This window comes from Palaemon carinicauda, chromosome 12 (genome assembly GCF_036898095.1).
Source record: "Palaemon carinicauda isolate YSFRI2023 chromosome 12, ASM3689809v2, whole genome shotgun sequence".
Classification (NCBI taxonomy): domain Eukaryota; kingdom Metazoa; phylum Arthropoda; class Malacostraca; order Decapoda; family Palaemonidae; genus Palaemon; species Palaemon carinicauda.
The window spans coordinates 140,002,158-140,017,812 of NC_090736.1; the positions used below are offsets into that span (position 1 = coordinate 140,002,158).

The 15,655-nt window shown below is 48.0% G+C and overlaps 1 long non-coding RNA gene across 1 annotated transcript in view; it reads left to right on the forward strand.

Moving 5' to 3' along the window:
• LOC137650666 (uncharacterized) overlaps positions 1 to 11,628 on the forward strand; it is a 56,587-nt gene extending 44,959 nt beyond the window's left edge. The window contains exon 3 of the long non-coding RNA XR_011046032.1: positions 11,080 to 11,628. This is a non-coding gene — a long non-coding RNA (uncharacterized lncRNA). The remainder of the gene's footprint in view (positions 1 to 11,079) is intronic.
• The last annotated feature ends 4,027 nt before the right edge of the window (positions 11,629 to 15,655 follow it).

Here is a 15,655-nt window from a genome sequence, read left to right on the forward strand (position 1 = left end):
GCTACCCCTCCCCCCCCACACACCGGTGATTTGACTCACTTCACTTTTGGCTCGGACGATGTGCAGACGTGTCTGTCTATCGTCCTCGTTGTTGACAGCCTTAATCTTTTTTCTTTGCTTTTCCTCAGCTGTGTTTGGAAGTTGGCCTCACCCTTTGGTATTCATCATGCGCAAGTGCCCTGGGATCGCCGGCCGCCCTTGCGGTACCTTCATGTCGGCGGTGGATACCGATCCTCACACCCTTTGCCCGCAGTGTCGAGGCCGACGGTGTGATAGGGAAATTACGTGCTGTGAGTGTAGGGAGTGGTCTGCCTCCCAGTGGGAGAGGTTTGCCCGCCGGCGTAAGAAGTTCAAGAGAGACCGTTCTCCTTCTGGGGTTGCCTTGAAGGAGGAAGGCTCTAGGGACTCTTCTTCCGCCGCCCAATCCTCCTCCGAAGCTCCCACTCGTCCGGCCTCCGGTGAGAGGCCTCCGAGTGGTAGCGCAGACCCTTGTTCTGTTTCCCGAGCTCGGGGTGCGGGAGAGGGCGTCGCCTCCCATAGCGGGCGGCTCCCCCTCCTCCTCCGGGGGAGGATTTTGATAATGTTGATAACTCTGTCTAACGATGATCTTTTCCAGCTTTGGGCTTCCTTGGGGCTTAAGGGCCTGCCCTCCAAGGAAGCCCTGTTTGACCTTATCCAGTTGGGGGCCGCTGTCAAGCAGTCGCCGGTGATAGCAGAGGTAGATCCTCTGTCTATCGTCGACGTCGTGGTGGCAGAGGCTTCCGACGGGTCTGGTCAAACCTCTGCAGCTCCTGATGTTGCTGACGTTGCTGAAGGCTCTCCTCCCCCTTCCGAATATCCTTCGAAGGGGGAAGTGGGTCCCACGGTCTCTCCTGCGGCTACGTCTCCCCCTCTGGGGAGCGCTTTGACTGAGACTCCTCTTCGGAGGACTGATGATCCCGACAACCTCCCTCGTGGTCGCCTTCGCCGTAAGGCTCGTCGTCCTCTTCGCCGCAGGGGCCTCCCGTCTCCCTATAAGGATTTCAAGAGGCGCCTCTTCGAGTCTTCGCCGCCTCCGTCCTCCGATGAGTACCCTCCTCGCCGGAGCAGACTGTAGCAGCCGCGTCCTTAGACCTCTCCGGGGATCGTTTGCGTTCTCCTACGCCTGCCAGACCTTCCACCTCCTGCGCAGATGGCCAGCAGTCTTCTGATCTCGTCAACCGACGGGCACCGGTCCCTTCGGGGCAAAGGGATGTCTCCCAAGGTGTGGGGGCTTCCCTTGCGCGTCAGGGTTTCCCTGCGCGTTCACGCTCTCCATCCTTGAAGTCTCCTGACTCGCCTCGCCAGCGCTCTCCTGTTCGTCAGCGCTCTCCTGATCGCCAGCGCGCTCCTGTTCACCAGCGCTCTCCTGATGGTCAACGCCCCCCTGCTCGCCAGCGCTCTCCTGTGGACAACATACAACCTCCTGTTCCTGTTACGCGCCCAGCGCGCCAACGGTCACCTGAGCGCACAAGATCTGCTCGTCAGCACGCACCTGCGCATCCAGTTCCTGACACGCGCCCTAGAACTCCGGTTCTGGACGCGGGCAGGGATTTAACTCCTCCTCGCCCACGCGTTCCTGCTCGTCATCTTTCTCCTGCGCAGCAACGCGCACGGTCTCCTGCGCGTACATCCAGAGTTCCTGCACACCCACGCGCCTTCTCTTCCTGAGCCCGTTCGCGAGCGTTCGCCTTTGCGCGTCGCGCCTGTTGCTCCTGCGCAGCCATCTACGCGTCGTCTTCCTGCGCGCCAGCGATCACCAGCGCGTCAGCGATCTCTTGTGCGTCAGCATTCTCCCGTGCGTCAGCGTTCTCCAGCGCGTCAGCGCTCCCCTGAGTCCTGGCGATCTCCTGACCGCCTGCGCGATCCATCGCCTGCGCGCAAGCGCTCTCCTACGCGTCAGCGCCAATCGGATCTTGACAGACATAGGTCTCCTGCGATCAGCTTGTCCACACGCGGTCGTTTGCCTGCGCGTTTTACGCGCCATCGCTCGCCTGCGCGCCAGCGTTCGCCAACGCTCGCCCACGCGTCACAGGTCTCCAGGACACCATCGTTCCCGTGCGCTGTACTTTTCTCCTGGCCCTCAGCGGTCTCCTGAGTGCCCATGCGTTCCCTCGCCAACACGCCCGCTCTCCCGCGCTCGTTTATCTGAGCGCGATTACGCGCCCGCACCCCAGCAGCCCCTCGCACGCGATTCTTTGGAAACGCCCCCGCGCCAGCGCGACCCCCGTTCTCGTCGGGTTCCGCAGCTCGCGGCGGCAGCAGGGACGCATGTTTCCAGGTCCCTGGCAGGATCGCCTCCGCGTAAGCGCAGGTCTCTCGCAGGACAAAGAAGGATTGTCAGAGAGGTCAAGGCAACTTTCTTCCCCTTCTTTTTTGCAGGCAGGTCCAGTTGTGTCCACTCCGAAGGGTCGACCGATCTCCTTCCCTCCAGCAGGAATTACGGACTCTCTGTCCGTATCTCGGCAGTCCTGGTTTGGTCCTCTGGTGCGGGCGTTAGTGAAGGCTATGAAGCCGGCACTCGCCGATCTAGGACTCAAGTCAATGACGGCCTCGCCCCCGCTGAAGAGAAGGAGAGGAGTGGACTTTGTGGTGACTTTTCCCCGGGAGAAGTTGGTTCCTAAGAGGTCCTCCAGGAAGACTCCTTCCCCTTCGCAGTCGTTTTCTCCTTCTCCTGTAGACGAGGCCTTTCCGTCCTCAGGAGAGTCCAGCGAGGCGGCGGTCTCCCCCTCGGCACCAAGGGGGGAGTCTCCTCCTCGTGGAGGGGAATAGTCTCGTGTGGAAGGTACCTTCCAGACCTCTTTGCTGGAGTCTTGTATCCCGCCCAGGAGGGAACCCAAGGACTCCAAGACGATTCCGAAGTCTTCGCGAATTCGTCAGGAACCAGCCAGACCTCGGGAGAATGTCCACGTGTCTCCCCAGGAAGAGCTTCCGGGGACAGGAGACTTAGCTGCCAGTCCGCAGGGAGGAGAGCAGCACGAGTCTGAGCATGCCTTCTGGCAGGTCTTGGGCCTGATGAGGCAGCTTAACAGGTTCAAAGACCCGGTGATCGCCCCTCGTGAAGGCAAGGACACGGTCCTGGATCAGGTCTATGGAACTCAGAAGCCCCGAAAGGCCAGCGCGGCTCTGCCCTGGTCCCAAGGGGTGAAGAGTGCCAGAGACAGGGCCAACGCTCAGCTCGCAGACCTCGCCTCCTCCAGTCGTTCCTCTGCCGGGAACAGACTCCTCCCACCTCCTCGTCTCCAGCAGAGGAGGTATTTTGAGATCATGGGGGAGTCTAGCCTCGCTCTTCCCCTCCACCATTCGGTGGAAGAGCTTACTTGGGGATTTCCTCTTGAGAAGCTCTCCGCCCGGCAGGTGACGTTCTCGGCGTCAGAGATGCTGAGCCAGGAGAAGGTCGCGAAGTGTGCCATGCAGGCCACTTCGTGGCTGGATGTCTGGCTGGGTTCTCTGGGCATCCTATTGCGCTCCGAGGATCTGTCTAAGGAGAGCAATAAGAAGGCCCTGGAGACCTTCCTCCTCTCGGGCACTCGCTCCATCGAGTTCCTGGCACATCAGGTTACCAACCTGTGGGCCAACTCGATGCTGAAGCGTCGTGATGCGGTGACCGAGAAGATCCACCAGGTCCCCGCCGTGGATGTCTGCAGGCTCAGACACTCCTCCATCCATGGGGGAAGTTTGTTTGAGCCCCAAGATATGGAACGAACAGCTGAGAGGTGGAGGAAGTCTAGCCAGGACTCCCTCCTCCAAAGGGCCCTTGCATCTCGGCCCTACAAGCCTCCAGCTCCGCAGCAACATCAGCAGCAGCCTCGCAGGACACCGAAGCAGGCGCCGGCAGCTAAGAAAGTGGTGTATAAGGCCCAGCCCTTACCTGCCAAGGACAAAAGGGGCGGTAAGTCCTCCAGGGGAGGCAAGACTCCTAGAGGAAGCGGCCGCGGCCGCAAACGCTAGGAGTGGCAGTCCCCCCGCGTGTCCACTTGTGGGGGGATGCCTTCAAAGTTGCGTGCACAGGTGGCAGCAACATGGGGTCGATTCTTGGACGGTCTGATCGGCCAAGGTTATCGCATCCCATTCACGACATCTCAACCTCCCCTGACAGCGAATCCAGTGTCGTTGATCTCTTATGCCATGGGATCGGCAAAGGGGCTACCCCTTCGGGCAGAAGTCGAGACCATGCTCAAGAAGGATGCTCTCCAGGAGGTCGTCAACGGCTCCCCAGGCTTCTTCAGTTGACTCTTTCTTGTAAAGAAGGCGTCTGGAGGCTGGAGACCTGTCATCGACCTCTCAGCTCTGAACAAGTTTTTCAAGCAAACTCCGTTCAGCATGGAGACAGTGGACACGGTCAGACTTGCGGTGAGACCACGAGACTTCATGTGCACACTGGATCTGAAGGACGTGTACTTCCAGATCCCAATCCATCCGTCTTCCAGGAAGTACTCGAGATTCAGCCTAGACAGCAAGACCTACCAGTTCAAGGTGCTGTGCTTCGGTCTCTCCACAGCACCTCAGGTGTTCACCAGAGCGTTTACCCTGATTTCGTCTTGGGCGCACAGGAACGACATCCGTCTCCTCCGATATCTGGACGACTGGCTGATCCTGGCAGACTCGGAGTCGACCCTACTTCAACACCGAGACAGGCTCCTGGGACTTTGCTAAGATCTGGGGATCTTGGTAAATCTTGAGAAGTCCTCTCTGCAGCCGTCCCAACGACTGGTTTATCTAGGTATGTTGTTAGACACCAATCTCCACAAAGCCTTTCCATCAGACGACAGGATAGCAAGGCTGAGGAAGGTGGCGGAACCCTTCCTCAGGCAGGAAGAGCTTCCAGCCCAATCGTGGTTGCGTCTCTTAGGTCACTTAGCCTCCCTGGCTCGTCTGGTTCCAAACGGCCGTCTCAGGATGAGATCACTGCAATGGCAGCTCAAGCCCCGGTGGAGTCAAGGATCCGATTCCCCGGACTTTCTGGTCCCGATAGGACCCCCTGGAACAGGCGGACCTGCGGTGATGGCTGGTCGACGAAAACCTGCGAAAGGGAGTGGATCTTCTCGTCCTCCCCCCGGAATTGACACTTCGGACGCGTCAAAAGAAGGGTAGGGGGCTCACATTCTGAACCAGAAGACCTCAGGCCTTTGGTCAGAATCAGAAAAGTACCTGCACATCAATCTGCTCGAGATGAAGGCCGTATTCCCGGCTCTTCAACAGTTCCAACGGACCCTGGCGGGTCACTCCGTGGTGGTGATGAGCGACAACACCACGGTAGTGGCTTATATCAATAAGCAGGGAGGTACTTTTTCACATCAGCTATCCCATCTTGCAGTAGAGATTCTGAGGTGGACCGAAGTCCACTCGATAACACTATCAGCTCACTTCATTCCTGGCAAGAGGAATGTGCTCGCCGACAGTCTGAGCTGGACTTCGCAGATAGTGAGTACCGAGTGGTCTTTGGATCCTCAGATAGCCAACAAAGTCCTGACTTTCTGGGGTTCCCCGACGGTGGATCTGTTCGTGACAGCTTTGAATTTCAAGCTTCCCCTGTACTGCTCCCCAGTCCCGGACCCCAAGGCTCTCTGGCAAGATGCTTTCCAACAACGGTGGGACAACATCGATGTGTACGCCTTCCCACCTTTCTGTCTGATGAGAAGGGTGCTCAACAGGACCAGACTATCGGTCAACCTGCCGATGACTCCGTTAGCTCCGCTATGGCATCTCGCGGAATGGTTCGCGGACCTTCTGCAGCTCCTGATGGAGCTCCCGAGAGAGCTTCCCCCACGACACGAGCTACTCAGACAACCACATTGCAACATCTTCCACAAGGCCGCAGCCTCGCTTCGGCTTCACGCCTGGAGACTATCCAGCGTCTCCTTACGGAGAGAGGCTTTTCGCAACAGGTTATGGAGAGAGTGTCTCGGCACCTGCGAAAGTCCTCTGCGGGAGTCTACCAGGCGAAGTGGAGAGTCTTCTGTGGTTGGTGTCGTGGGAGGGGCATCTCTCCGCTCGATGCCACTATTCCAGCAATAGCGGAGTTTCTCGTTTATTTGCGGGAGGAAATGCGCCTTTCGGTCTCAGCGGTGAAAGGCTATCGCTCAGCCTTAAGCCTGGCTTTTAGGCTGAAAGGAGTGGACATTTCTTCCTCGCTGGAACACTCTACTCATACGTAGCTATGAGTTTACCTGCCCTTAGTCGGAAGTGAGACTACCTCCATGGAACGTGGTTCGGGCCCTCAGGGCTCTTAAGAGACCTCTCTTCGAACCATTACGCCAGGCCTCTGATCGCCACCTGACTTGGAAGACGGCTTTCCTGCTCGCGTTGGCCTCTGCCAAACGAGTTAGTGAACTTCATGGTCTCTCGTACGACATCGCCCATTCAAGGGGATGGGGGTAGGTAACGTTCAGGTTCATCCCTGAGTTTGTTGCCAAGACTCAGAACCCTGGAGTGCCGGACCCACGGTTCGACTCTTTCAGGGTCACGAGTCTCCGTTCTGTAACAAGCGACCCAGACCATCTGCTATTATGCCCAGTGAGGAGTCTGAGGCGTTACTTGAAGAGGACAGTTGCAGTTCGTCCTCGTGTGCAAGCATTGTTTGTGTGCACAGGCAGGACGAAGAGGAGGGTCACCAAAAACACCATCTTGGCTTGGATTCGAAGGGTCATCCACCACGCCTTGAATCCGTACCCTCCTCCGTCACGTCGCCCTAGGGCGCACGATGTCAGGGGCATCGCTACGTCCCTGGCCTTCAAGAGAAACTTCTCTGTGACGCAGGTGCTTCAAGCTGGGGTCTGGAAGCGTCAAACGACCTTCACAGCCCTCTACCTGCAGGACGTGACCCACAGGAGCCTCGATACTTTTTCTATCGGCCCTGTGGTGGCTGCACAACAGCTGGTCTAACCTCAGGCTCCTTGATGGACAAGTAGCAGAAGGTTGAGGGCGTTGTTACCCGGTTTTAGTCTGCGTGAATGAAAGATTATGTCTGGCCCTTACTTCTTTCTTCATCCTCCCCTCACTTGGGGAAGCAGCATCCTAGTCTCCGCATAGCTGACCTCAACCTCTGCAGGTAAACCATGCTCCCTTGTGTTCCTAGTATTAAGCGTAATACTGTCGCGTCCCCTATACCCTGACAAGGTGGTATTGGGAACGTCTTATCCTGGTTTCCTATCTAAAGGACTCAAGGTCAACTTCCTGGGACGAGTCACGCTCTTTCCTCCGCACACAACTTACGTAGGCCACACGTTCCTTGCGAAGCAACGAACTTGTGAGGCGCAGGGACTCCTTTTCTCGAGTGCTGCTCACTTGGAGTCGGAGTCCTGGGGTAAGCCAAAGCCAGTAAGGCTGGGGACTTTCCACCCTTCCTAAGGGGTAAGTCACCCAATGTAAATAGCGTGGCTTGTATTTCGGTTACGGAACAAATGACAAATTCGGAGATAATTTGTATTTTTCCTACCATACAAACCTTAGCTATTTACACACATTTGCCCGCCAGCCCTGTCTCCCAAGTCAAGTCCTACCTCTAAGTGAAGTGAGTCAAATCACCGGTGTGTGGGGAGGGAGGGGGGGTAGCAAGCTACCCCTTCCCCTACCCCCGCTAACTAGCGGGGGGGTAGTTAACCCTTGTTAAAATCTATTGGCTCGTCAATTTCAGCTACGCCGAAAGTAAACCCAATGTAAATAGCTAGGGTTTGTATGGTTAGGAAAAATACAAATTATCTCCAAATTTGTCATATTATAAATTTTGTATGGCTTCACAAACGCAGTGTGGGCATAACCAGTATAGGTTATTCCGTTCATTCTCACTGATGGTTGTCACTATATGCACACATCTCTTATCTCTTATGGTAGAGTCTATTACATTCACATACTATCCATTTTCTCCGTTCTCCCTTCGTGTCATTACATATGAAGTAGGCCTAGACAATTGTACTGTTTCTTATCACTTAGGTTTCTCCATAAGACTAATTAATATCTTTTCAATGATATTCTAATCGAGAAACGCAAAGCTAAAACATGATTCAGGGCATATATAGCAGAGCTCGACACAACACGTCCACACACTAGCTCTGACAATGCCCAGTTGTGTACAGTATATTGTGTACTTACGAACCTTTTGTAATAGCTGAAGAAAACCCATATTCCGACGTCTCATTATCCGTATACATGGGACATATTGGTGTCAGGTGTAAAAATACGTCTTATTTGAGTATGCTGTGAGCGAAGTTGTTCTTTGGGCTGGTAAAATAAAAGTTCAAGATGCCTAGATACTCAAGGCCTAACATAGCAGATGCTGCTGCTGCAGAAGATGAGAACGAAAGAGCAGTGGGATGTAGTGTTCCCGATGAAGAATACTGTATAGACAGGAAATTAGAACGCAAGAATTTGAGAATTAGTTAGAAAATTTAGAGCAGTTAATGAACAGATTCTCGGTTGAACGAAAAGAGGAGAGGCGTGCAACCACAGCATATCCGACGTATATAAACGCACACAAGTACACATGCACAGCTGAGTGAAGATACACAATTATTTGTTGCTCACGTAAAAGTAAAAAAATATCCGTCAGTGTATAGATATTTGTTGCTCATGTGAAAGTAAAAAATATCCCCAGTATATAGCTGTTGTTGCCCACGTTCAAGTAAAAAATATCCCCCAATATATAGGTTTTTTTGTTCATGTAAAAGTAAAAAATATATCCCCGAAATAATGCCACATGATTGGCATGGTCAACTCATTCATGTACAACTTGCTAGAACCGAGAGCAGTAATATAATGTTTATTTGCGAGCGAGCGAAGCTGTCCTCCACAGAGCAAAGATGTTGTCTCCATGGGCCAATATCCTCCCCCATCCACTTGTTTTGTATCTGGAATATTGGTGTACTCTTACAGCGGCCACGGTTAGGTCCCCACTCGCTGGATCCCTACGAGCTAGGTCTTCAATCACTGAAATTCCAAGTTAAAGAGAATTTTATGTTTTGAAGAAAGAGAACCAATAAGTTGTAGTCTCCCAGACCTGTTAACAATCAATTACACTTTGCAATAAGAAAAATCTGTAGTTAGTTGCATAAGTTATTTCACGGGCCTGCATTTTCCATTTGGTATTTTAACCCTATAAAAATTATAGTTTTTTTGATATAACTAATAGTTAATTTATTATTTAGTTTAGTTGCATACCCACGCAACATCAGACTTCATTAAATGTTTTAAATTACTGATGGGATTATATAAAAAAGATATACTGCCAATACAGAAAAAGACTGAATCATGGACTCATATCTTGTGGTGATATTTTTTTTTAATTCTTAGTGTTTTAAGGTAGCTAGGTCTACTTAACTCATTGTCTTTTATTAAATTATTAGATAAAGTATATAACCTAAAGTTTTGATTCATACAAAGGAACACTAAAATCTAGGAGCTTGCAATTGTGATAGCCATGCCGGCTCTTGTTAAAGATTCGGCGATGTAAACACACTGTAATGGTAAAAATAATAATTAACTTGTTAATTGATGTAGAATATTTGTAATTTGATTAGGCAATGATAAGTTAGTCAGGAGACAAAGGCAGGATTATATAATTACCTCCACCAACGAAGTTGAAAAGAGTTTACTTTTTTGCCCCTTGTGTGCGTGTGTTTGAGAACAGCTTTCTGACCGCAATTTTAAATGTAGAGTAATGAAACTGGCATGGATTAACTGTTATGTAAAAAGCTGGAAATTATTCAATTTTTCGAAGGTTAAGGTCACTCTCAAGCGGTATGTCCAATTCACATAAGCATCCCAGTATATTAAAAACAATAACATCGGTCCCTATACTATATAATAAGCTCCCACGAAACATTCGGATGATTGAAGACATTAAGGCTTTCAAGAGGAAACTGAAAACTTTCTTATTTCATGAGTCTTTTGACAGTGACGATTTAACAGTAAAAGAACAATACACGATATGAAACATTAAATACTCTGAACGAACAAGATAAAAAGACAGTGGAGGTCCTGTAGAGATTGGGGTTCCCCTGTTGTATGGGACCGGGAAAGCAGCCATCAAATATAATTAAATGAAAAATTAATAAGCTTGTCAGTAAACTTGTCGAGACAAGGTTAGTGAGTCAAAGAGTATGTGATAAGGTTTTCCTTAGTGTAAGGCAAGGTAATTAAGATGGTGAGGGGAGAATAAGCTGTTTCATTGATTGAATATTAACCAGTAAATCCACTTGGAAAATCAATAAGTAATGTTGGGATAGCTGGAGTTCGTTTATGGAGGATCCATACAATATATAATTTAGTATGCCATTTCATTTCTGAGAACGGTACATTTTCTTAATAAATTTAGCACGCTGCATGTCGTTTTTTAATGGTTTTAAGAGTGAAAACAACACAATCGTTAATTTTCACAGCACAATACTCTTGTACTCCAAGTAATATTCTGCTCCTGGAACTGTTACCGTGTCAGTAAACTATTTTTGCCCAGAATTTATGCATATCTATTTTATATAAATTTTGTTTATGAGTATTGTGTGTTTTTGACCAGGTATCCTCTGTGGTGTAAGGTAAAATGTTTTATTCAGGGAATTGTGGTTTATTGAGTATCTCTGGAAGAAAATAGTGGAATACCAGCGGTCAATCATTCGATTATTGTAGTGAAGTATTTCTTTGTTAGGATTTAGGAAGTAATACTTTTCCACTTTACAACATACAGTATACTTTTGATTGTTATTTGCTATTGTAAATTTAATGGATATGCCTGGTTTGTCATATTTTATATTTATTCATCATCATCATCATCATTTACACCTATTGACGCAAAGGGCCTCGGTTAGATTTCACCAGTTGTTTCTATTTTGAGCGTTTAAATCAATACTCCCTTCATCATCCCCAACTTCACGATTCATAGTCCTCAGCCATGTAGGCCTTTGTCTTCCAACTCCTCTACATTACATAAGAATATTTTATGTTCATTATAGTTTATCATCCAAAATGTTTCACTAAAAGTATGATTTTGATTTTGAAGTGCACAGTAAAATATTTGACCATTTGAATAAGACAGATCTGTACAATTAACCAATTTTATTTACTTTTCAGACTAGAATCATCAAGAGAAAAGGAAATTATGGCCCCCAGCTCAAACCAGTTAGTTAAACTGTTGTATGTGAGACATTCCTAATGGTATCAAGATGATGATGGTCAGCAAATAATTTGGAATTTAATACTGAAAAAAACTAAGTTTCCAAAAAAGACAAAATTTTAATTTCAGAAAGGAGTACCAAATCGTCTCATCTGAAGTGGCCATCTGAAGTGGAGTATTGAAAACCTTCATGAGAAATATAATTATAATGCTTCAAATATCTTGAAATGTTCAATTGAAAAGTTATTGAGATTTAGCGGGTTTTGTATGACAATGGTTATTTATATCCCATAGATTTAATAGAAATTACTAACAGAATATAAAGAAAATCATTCAAGTTACTGTACAGCAAATAAGTAATTTACAATAACGATATTACCAGATTGATTGATTTGGAGTTCTCTGGCATCATCGTTTATTAAATAAAGATTAAAAGAACATTCAATTAAAACCAGAAAAGTGAATGTTATAAAGGTTAAATAGCATTTTCGGGCTCAAGCCATGTCGTCCTGATGGAAGGTTCCTATAGGTAGCTTTCTAAGGTAAATTTGGCTACAGTGATATTCCCAGAGAATTAACCTTTAGCTCTCCAGAATTCTAACTCCTGGCGCGAATATCCTTAAAATTTCTCTTAAGATTATCGCGTAATATTAGGGAACGTATATCTTGGTATGACATAGCAATCTTCACCCCGAATAGGGTTTTTGTTTCGAGGGGGAAGAGCGGCAAAAATAGAAGGGGAGCCGTTATCAAGGTTACCCTTCCTCCCGTACTACTATTGAGTATCTAGATGGCGCTCATTCCTATTTTTGTAGAGATTTCGCACTGTGGTGTTCCCTGCTGATCTTAACATTTTATCACTTTTGAGAGGATTTAGTATGCAATCTCCAGCTTCTTTGGCCACTGGATAGTTGAGTATTTATTCTTTACAGTGTATAATTTTTAGCTCCTGCTTCACAGTGAAATTAGAGTAATTTATTGTGTTAAGGAGCTAGGCCTGTCACCTGAGGCGCCATGGGCGCTGTCGTTAGTTATGCATGTGTTATTTAGTTAGTAGAACGACTTTCCCGGTTGTAATAGCATTAATAAATTATGAAAGCTATTTAGGCACAATTATACAAGTAAAGATATATATTTTTAAATATTAAACTTAGCCGGTGAATATATAATAGCTGACGTCTCCGACGGCTCGACAGATTCCAAAAACTCGCGAGCGATCGCCATGAAGGTTGCGGGTGTGCCCACCAGCGCCGACTATCGGCCAGATACCGCATATACTTGTAAACAGCTCCAGTTCTTCTCTGTCGGTCTTGTCGACAAGTTGGTTCCACTCGCTTTATGACCTCGAGTTTTCTACCGAATTGGTGAAGTACTTGGTTTTGGTTTTATTGCTTTCGCCGTGTTGGATTATTCAATACTATCTTCAAAAGAAATGCTTTTGAAAGGAGAGGAAAAGTGTTTTGCCCTTGCTCTTTTTTTTTTTATCTCTGGTGTTTCCATTGAGTAAAGATGGCCGACCCTTCCCTCAGTGTACGGAAGTGTGTTTAAGGCTTTTAGTATTTATTTTATCACGTTATAAATTATTGTTGATATTTATAGATTTTCCTCTATATATTTTATATCTCACCCACCTTTATTAGGCCTCTTCGTTTAGCTTTCCATTTATACTAAACATCAAGATAAATTTTATGTTTTGTTTATATGCGGCCGTTACCTATTCCTTGTAGGCGGTCCTAACTTGGAAAACGAAGTTAAACAACGTTGAGCCCATTCAACTTTTATTTTTGTTAAGTTTAAATCAATTGCTCTGTAAGAGTTATGAAATGAATATTTTTTTAGAAAATATGTTAAGAAATATATTCTTTGAATAGTCTTCGTGCTGTTTTTTTTCAAAGATGAACTAACGTTTGGTTTATTTATGCTACGCAGTTGCGCTCTATCGTTACGATAGAGAAAGAGAGAATCACGGTTTCACTTTGCAGAAAGAGTAAATCGATTTTGACGTTTTGTTCATTCTTCTTTCAAACTGAAGTGTTTTAGATACTAATTTAAAGGAACTTGTTAATTTTCAATTTCTTAGTCCTTTCAGTTTTTTCCTTTTGTCAAATAACCTGTTTATTGACGAAGGGTGAGTGGGCAATTCTCTTGTGTGTGACGAGAGAGAGAGAGAGAGAGAGAGACGGAGAGAAAGAGAGAACGATCCGATCTTTATTCTCGTCCCAAGTCTCTGTACAAGGAGTTTGGGAGCGAGTAACATTGTTCTCGATTCAGTTTTTTACTCTCGTCCCAAGTCTCTGTACGGGGAGAGAGGATAAAACGTTTTTAGGTTTTTAGTTTTTATTCTCGTCCCAAGGCACTGTACGGTGAGAGATTGAAAACGTAGTCTTTAGTGAACTAGTGTTTAGTCTCCTCCCCAGTCATTGATCCTTTTTAACTTTATATATTTCCGTTTTATTCGATATATATGTTTACTGATTTTTGCATGTGTGTTTCATTTTGTACTAATGTGCTTACATTATACGACTCATTTCGCAATTATAACCTTTTGATGTAAGGGAGAATTGCGTGCTTCAGGTAGAAATCAGTTTTATTCATGCCTAATTTGAAATTATTGAAAAATACGATATCAGTGAAGTGCAAAAAAACAGAAAATCGTAGTGATAAAGTGATAAGTGCACAAAGTGTATTTAGTGTTGCGACCGAGAGTTCGTCTGTTCGTGCTTGTCGCTCCCCTAGTCCGAGACCTCTTTCAGGCTCCCCTGCACCAGGGAGAAGTAATGTCGTAGGACTTAAGGGGACGAGAGGCTTTAACCAACGTACAGATGTTCCCTCTTTGGTATCGGACGTTTCTCGTCAAGATCGTCCTTACCATAAGACGGGTGAGACTGTGTTCTCCTCGTCATCCGAAGACTTTTCGCAAAAGAAACCTTGGCGCAAGGTTTCTAGACCCTTGAAGCGAAAGTCAGTCCCTTCAGGACAGGTCCAGCGTCCTGGCTGTGGCCATTGGGACAGCTCTGACCCTTTGTAGTCATCGGAAGACTGTTTCGCCTATTAAACGCAAGCGTAACACGGGGTCCGAGGGTCGCGGTAAAGGCAATGTTTTGCCAACACAGACGTTACCGTCGTCTCGGCCCGTTCCGACTCCCGTTGATCCTAAATGGGTTGTCCTGCAGAACATGCAGACTAAGCTTGCCTCCCTTATGGAGAAGTATGACGTTGAGCAGGTTCACGATGAACCTTCGATTTCGAGTCGCCGTTACGCTTAACGAGACTCTGGCCGTCAGCTGCTCAAACGAGCATTTACTCGTCCGTTTGACGTTTCTTGTACTTTGAAACGTAATGTCAGTAGTTTTTCACGTCGGTCACGTGACATGGATCCTTCCTCGCTGTAGTCTCGTGTTTACTTTCAGCCGCTGCCGCAGTCTCGTGTTGACGTTCAGCCGCTGCCGCAGTCTCGTGTTGACGTTCAGCCGCTGCCGCCGCAGCCCCGACCGGACGTTCGCCGACCGGCTCAGTTGCCTCGACTTGACGTTGAGCGTCAATCACCGCAGTCGAAGGTTGTTTTGCCTGCTCAGTCTATGCAGTCAAGGCAGTTCCGACGTGAAGTCGAGCGTCAATCAACTTCAGTTGTTGTTGTTGGTCAGTCACAAGGATTTCAGTGCTTTCAGCAGCGGCGTGACGTCGCTTCCTCTACTGCTACTGCTGCTCCTTTGCTTGTTGACATTGCCTGTCAAGCGTTGCCGCCGCGGCAGGTCTCTCCTTTTCATGAGACTCGGCAATTGTCGGACGAGGTTCCTTCAGATGAGGAAGTTGCTGATCCTCCTCCTACTGATATTCCTTTGGGGACTTTGTCAGACGGAGAGGAGCCTAAAGCTGCTCAGCCCTCTATGGACTTTAAAAAAAATCATGCTTATTTTTTAAGGATCTTTGTCCGGACCATTTTGTAACTGCTGCTCCTCGTTCGCCTTCGTCAGAGTTTACACTAGGCCTAGCTACTTCGAAGCCGTTGTTTTCTAAGCTAGTGCTCTCTCGCTCTTTTAAGAGAGCTTTACGTTTGCTAGGCGACTGGTTGATCACCAGGAGGAGTTTGGGGGAGACAGCCTTTGCTTTCCCTCCTTTTAAACTGGCTTATAGAACGAGCGTCTGGTATGACACGGGAGAAGTTCTCGGCTTGGGAGTTCCTGCCTCTGCCCAGGGAGACTTCTCAAGCCTCATAGACTCTCCCCGTCGCCTGGCCATGAGACGCTCCAAGATTTTATGGTCGGCTTCAGAGCTAGACCATCTCCTGTTAGGAGTTTTTTCGAGCGTTTGAAGTTTTGCTGTACAATTATGTCATGCATGAACAAGGCTATCAGGGATGGCTCCAATGATCTGACAGCCACGTTCTCTGCAGGAACAAGGCTATCAGGGATGGCTCCAATGATCTGGCAGCCACGTTCACTGCAGGAGTACTTAAGATGTAAGTGCGCTCAATGTGTTCATTGTCAAGACAAACTTCACGATGAAGACTACCAAATCTGTCTTGGCAGCAGT